Below are 6,208 nucleotides of genomic sequence, written 5' to 3'. Positions count from 1 at the left end.
GTGCGTGTGTGTGTGTGTGTGTGTGTGTGTGTGTGTGTGTGTTTGCGTGCGCGTGTGCTTGCGTGTCAGCACGGACTTTGCTGTAGCACTATGGTAAAAGGTCGTGAGGGCTCCGTCACACTTCCAAAAGAGAATTAGGCAAGACAGCAAGAAAAACCAGGTCCCAATGAATGCTTAGGCACCGATATGGAAATTTGGGCCGACATCAATATTCGATATCATTTCTTGAATATTCTATATTATTTTAACGCATATATTTTACATCCTTTCCGACACCTTAAAAAAACCTCTCTGCTGACTTCACCTTCTGTGCTTCAGATAATTTTGAAAAATGTAGGTTTTTTTTATATTAAGCTGGCGGGGCTGATACATTACATAATGACTAATACCAGCCGATGCCGATGTTAGTGCCGATGTATCGTTCAAATCCCTACTAATAATGGAAGTAAATAAAGACAAATTTACTCCTTTCCCAAGTCAAACAGAAAAAATTATTTCAATAAAACCTTTATTGTCTTTTGTACTGTTAACAACTCTGGACAAACAGCTGGCAAAACATTAAAAGCTTTGATTAGACTATGAAAGAGTTTTGATTAAGTGCTAAGCTGACTGGTCTGTCTTTATATTTGGGCTGAGCTTCCTGTTTTAATGTGAAGCTACATAAACAATCATCTGGCTGTAAAAAAATTATCTTTTTTTTTTAACCAGATATTGGGTTCATATGAAAAAAAACAACTAAATGGTTTCCCGGTTTTGTCATCATGCTTTCTGTACCAATCTATTCTTGATATTTCTGGTGAAACTTATTCACAGCGAACTTCGCACTGAACTTTTCTTTCTTTTTGTATCATTACATGGCTTTAGAGCTGTAACCGGGGTTGTCGTTTAAAAACTTGCCATCAAGCCGTTTTCCTTGAAGTCTGGATGTACATACTGTCACAGAACATTTTCTCTCAGCTCAACTTAACTCACATTGGCTATGTTGTCATCATTGTTTTGCTCAGTGATTTCCAGCCTTGCCTTGTTTCGTTTTTGTTAGTCCTCGCGAAATATAAAAATTTCCTGTTTGTGATTGAAAACTATAAAAGTCGAACAAACAGCTTGAGATGATTTTTATTCTTTTCCTGAAGGCCCAGCCAGGAAGTGAACTCCCCCACTGCCACCCCAAATCCTCTCCCTGCAAAGTAAGGAAAGGCCTAGAAAGTTTTTACAATAACTGAAAAAAGGGGGTAAAAAAGAAAAGCTGCTGGCAGACACAGCTTGCAACGCACCATCTGCACTGCTTGCCTGAGCGGCTTGCAGCGCGTAGGAGTGACGCCACCTGTCAGAAGTCCACCGAGCTCTGCGACACGCGGTAGCTCCTGCCTTATGGAACACTAGTCTCTATAAGAAATCAAAAGAAAGCAGAAGAAGAAAACACTCGTGAGTTTGGAAAGGTTTCTAATTATTTAACAAACGGCTCCTTATGAAAACTTGTCTACCGCATGTCTTCACAAATGAAAATCAGTCATCAGTTGAGCTGTACATGGAATCCACTAGCAGGAGCTAAACTCGCTTTTTTGTTAGTGACGATATGCACATTCATGTAAGACTTTCGTGTCAGAGGAAAAGTACAGTGGACTATTTCTGGAGTTTACGTTTTTCATTTTTCTATGACAAATAGGATAGCCTTAGACTGGTCATTGTCGCCCTATATAATTTCACTAGATTTTAATCTGTCCTCAGTTCTCAAATCCAGTAGACTTTCAATCGGGCGAATCAGCGAACAGAAGGACAAATTGTGAACAATGACACAGATTTTCTTCACCATCTTCCAAATGTAGGCCCGGTTCCAATACTCGCACTACGTTTTACGCCACTCTACAAAGAGTGTACTCCGCCGAAGTGAACATCAGGTGTTCGAAAAAGTAGCAATTTCCATAAGTTTGACCAAGTTCTCCTTACACACAAAAGTGGTAGTAGCACAAAAAAGTGTCTAACCTCAACGTTCTGGGTTCAGAGTTTTAAAATAAACCGTGTGGACTGGCAACCAGTTCTGTGACGGTGAAAGAACACAGCCTGCCGCGTAAACGTAGGCGTGCAGTATGTTCAGAAGCGACAACTTGTCTGGGAAATAAAATAAGCTGAGGATGCAGTACTCTCTACCAAAAAAAAAACACCCAACAACCCTGCTTTTAGTATTTGACTGTATAATTAGAGTTTTTAAGGGAAGCTGTCAGATGGGTGGGTGAGAAAATGTCAGGCACACAAAAAGGCAAAATAAATAGCCTGATAATTAACATTCAAACCAGCGCTCCCTTAAAACGGGGATCCAGAAGTGTTGGACTATGTTAGACTGCAATGAATGAAATGAAAATATATATATGGAGGTACATTTAACCGCTAGGATCAGACAACAACGAGAAGCAAAAAGAACCTTAACTCCTTGTCTTCATATCTTCTAATGGCGCCCAGGACGTGTGTGTGTGCAATAAAAAAAAAACACCAAATGGGAGATTTGATTGAGTTTCTTTGGAAAGCTGAGAAGAAGATAATTAGGCCGTGGCAATAATACATTTCTTGGTGTAATGAGACAGAGCTGGAATATCTGCACGCTCGCCCACAATAATGAATCGAAATGAGCGATATTAAACCTGGAGGCGGATGCAACAACACAAGCTTCCAAGAGTGAACCCCCCGCAGCGACTTGGACCAATAATGCAAACAGTGATATTACCAGCAGCCTCCCTTTGCTTGTTTTTAGTGGAGCCTTTTAGCAATAATGCTTGAGAGGAACAAAAGGCAGCTGCTCAAAATACCGAGGCGGAAACACTCCCAAGTAGGATCGAATTACCGTCGGTCTCCACACCAATTCAACAAACGAAAAAACTTTTTCAGCTACCTGAAAAAAAATTCTTTTTTTTACACAGATGTTTCTTCAAATTATGTTGATAACTATTAGTTAGAGAGCAGGATCACTGAGTCTGATATTTTTCCGGTCCTTCCAGAAAATCTCTTCAAATCACATGAGAAATCCTCTCATTCATTATAACTCTCTCATCTTTTCTGGCACTCTTTCACTTTCAGGTGGTGCATAGTCAAAGTTCGGCAGGTAAAGTTGCCCTGAGATCAGTCAAAAGAGGACATAAGTCAAAAACACAGCAACAAAACCCCAGTTTTATGTTTTTTTCCATTTATATATATTTATATATATTCCATTTTCTATAATTGAACACCTTGAAATTGGGCCTCTGTCTCTTTAAGAAGCTCCTGCTCTTTCTGAAACTCTGCCTTCAGGAAGTCATCACAGCATGTCTCCTCTGTTCACCCTCTAACAACATTTTCACCAGCGTTTCATTGAGAAGTAGCTCCTGAGCGAAGCAGTTGCTCACTCCCAACATGTGTTTGCTAATTGCTGCTGGCTAGTCTGAAGGGGCTGAGTGGGCAGAGGGCTCGGAAACTGCAACTCTGACTGAGTCAGGAGGAACTTTACCCTGGAAGGCGGGGCTAGGTCCACCCAGACGTTTTGCACAGCTGAATGGTTGCCATAGGAGATTAAAAGATTTCTAAAAAAGAATGAAAGAATCAAAGCAACACTGTTTTTGATGAGGGAATGACATTAGGCTTAATGACAAAAAAAAAAACAACAACCAAAAAAACCCTCAAATTTTACATAACATCCCCACTGGCAGATAAAAGAGTCCATGTTTACCTATTGTTTATTCAGTAGAAGAGTCCCGAGTTTGTGTTGGCAGCTGACCTCAGCAGGCTGTTGGAGTATTGCTTCTGAACTGCTGTTTGTCCAGATGGCTCTGCTGCACCAACCCGGAACCAAGCAGGAAAGAAAAACTAAAGTCACTTGTGTTCATATCCAAGTTAAAATAATAATTTAAAAAATCTGCACATAAAACCTAAATGCTTTTCCATCTAAGAAAATGTGAAGTATCATTCAGTAACTACATTTTAAATAGGTAGGTAGAAGTAATTATGGAATATTTCTTTTCTTTTTTTAAAAATAAGTAACGGGCAAAGGGACTGAATGATTCAGCTTCCTTTGTCGCTCTCATTTTAGTGTTTCTGAAGAGTTTATGCAGAAAACATTGGCTCCGGTTTGAAGCGCGTGTCCTTCCTAACGTACTTTTAGAATCACTTAAAGCGCCCAGCGTGGCACTGAAAACCTTTTTTGACCCAATTGCCCCATTAATGACCTTAATGGCCCAATTAGTGGGATTGTTCTGCCTACAGGTTGAAAGCATGCTGCTTCCCACCCTGTTCAGAACCTTTTGGATCAGAGGTGGTCTTCAAGAAACCAGGGAAGTCCAGCTGCCTCCACTTAAGCACTTAAAATGATTGTTTGTTTTTTTTACTTACTTTCACTGTGAAGGTCACACTTCAGAAATCCTCTGCCATCTCTTTAATCAGTTCATTTTTTTTTAAATTTGACTCAGAACTTTGCACTGATGTAGAAAGAAATTTTAATCATGGAATTTAATGTTTTTTGTATTACATCATCCTATAAAAAGTAAAAATGTTTCACCAACTGCAGCAAACATTTTGATTTTAGCAGTAGAAATTGGCGAATCAGTTCTGAAAGCACAGGAACGAGGTTTAAAACGGTGAAAACAAAATTTTAAAGATTTGTCAATATTGTCATTCAGTTCCAGGACAACCAGTGCCGGTGCGCCACGAGGGTGAGTGTTTGCTCCACTGCTCTTCAGCTCCCTAAGTTTTCAAATGACATGTCAGTCATTGGCCCGATCCAAGATGGCAGTTGGAGGATGGATGACTTTGCAGTTTGTAATGATAAAAAAGGTTTTCATGCCATTTCCTTGTTGTTTCATGCTTTTCCTTGGAGCGGAGAGGAGCCCCAGCTTTGAAACCCGGATTCCCAACACTTCAGAACTAGCTCAGAGCAGCCGACCTGTTGTTGACGGTGTGTCACTCAGACCCGTTTCACCACAGAACTCTGGAGTTTTCAGGTTGGCACAGCAAAAAAAACCCATCAATGCTTAAAAATCACAACACAAGCAATTTACATCAGCTGTTTGCAAATTACGGCATTCCATACTCCTGACAATAATTTACTATATATTTTTTTTAATTGTATTTGTTGTTGAGTATTCATTGCTAATAAAGACTAGCAAACACATTCTAAAAACGAATTGAGATTCAAGACTAACAAAAAGTCACAACAAAATAAAACTAAACCATAACCAAAAACTCCAAACTAAACTGGTCATTAAACACTTTTTTTTGCCTTTCAGATTTAAGCTGATAGAGCAAAGCTTAGCTTGCAACATCAGCTTTCTTTTATCCTCTCATATCGTCTGAAAAATGAAAGTGAAGTGGTGTGGAATTGTAAAGAATGCGAGCGTTGCACTTCGGCTGCTTCGCAGGGTTAATTTTTGTGGGCATTTAGATCATTAAGCCTAAATATCACTGGTTTTCAGGCGGATTTAGTCGAGCACGCGTTTAGCTGAAAAGACCTTGGTAAGCAGTCACTGCGCTCCAAAAAGGCTCCATGATTAGTGCAAGGTCAGTAACCATCACAGACTGTGGACAAGATGCTTCTTTTTGTTCTTTTTTTTAAATAAATAATTCTATTCACACTTCTTATAGATAAAGTGAAGCTACATCAGAAAAAAAACCCAACTGATTGTTGTTGTCATGTTTGACCTTCCTCTGATTTCTAGTGTTTGTGCAACAGTGCTCCAAACGCACATCTCAGTTTTTCTCAGTCTTCCCCCCCCCCCAGCCTTCCGCTCCTCGTCTAGTGACCAAGTGTGTTTTCCCTCTATGTTTATGTCGTGTTCGCTGGCAGGAGGTGAAATGGATGTGATTAGTCAAGTGTGTGAAATGAAACAAATTAGGCAGCCAGGGAGCTCACCCACATAGCTCACCAAGTTCAATTATCTTCTGTTTTGTGTACAGTGGGAGCCGCTGCAGCTCAAGGTAATGGAGATTAAAGTGGCCTTTAAGTGTACATTTTTATTTATACATAAAGGTTTTTTTTTTGTTTGTTTGTTTGATTTTTTTTTTAGCACATTTTGTTTTGTTAAATGTTTTCATGTGTGCAGGGGACTGAAAGCACAAAAAATGTTTATTCATTCAACCTTTTCACATTTTTTCACCTTGAAAGCACAAACTCAACTAATATTTTTTTTAGTTTTTTCTGTAGTGAACACAAATTAGTAACTATAATCTGATGGAAATCTATTGCAACCAAATA

At 39.4% G+C, this 6,208-nt stretch overlaps 1 long non-coding RNA gene across 1 annotated transcript; it reads right to left on the bottom strand.

Annotated features, from left to right (window-relative positions):
• Positions 1-322: 322 nt before the first annotated feature.
• On the bottom strand, positions 323-5,366 carry LOC103463920 (uncharacterized). Its single transcript, XR_533555.2, has 2 exons — positions 3,692-5,366; positions 323-1,383 (listed from the first exon to the last, which is right to left on the bottom strand). It is a non-coding gene; the product is annotated as an uncharacterized LOC103463920 (long non-coding RNA).
• Positions 5,367-6,208: the final 842 nt, after the last annotated feature.

This window comes from Poecilia reticulata, linkage group LG4, assembly GCF_000633615.1.
Source record: "Poecilia reticulata strain Guanapo linkage group LG4, Guppy_female_1.0+MT, whole genome shotgun sequence".
Taxonomy (NCBI): domain Eukaryota; kingdom Metazoa; phylum Chordata; class Actinopteri; order Cyprinodontiformes; family Poeciliidae; genus Poecilia; species Poecilia reticulata.
The sequence above is the reverse complement of the archived record's forward strand: the minus strand, read 5'-3'. Positions and strand labels throughout refer to the sequence as shown.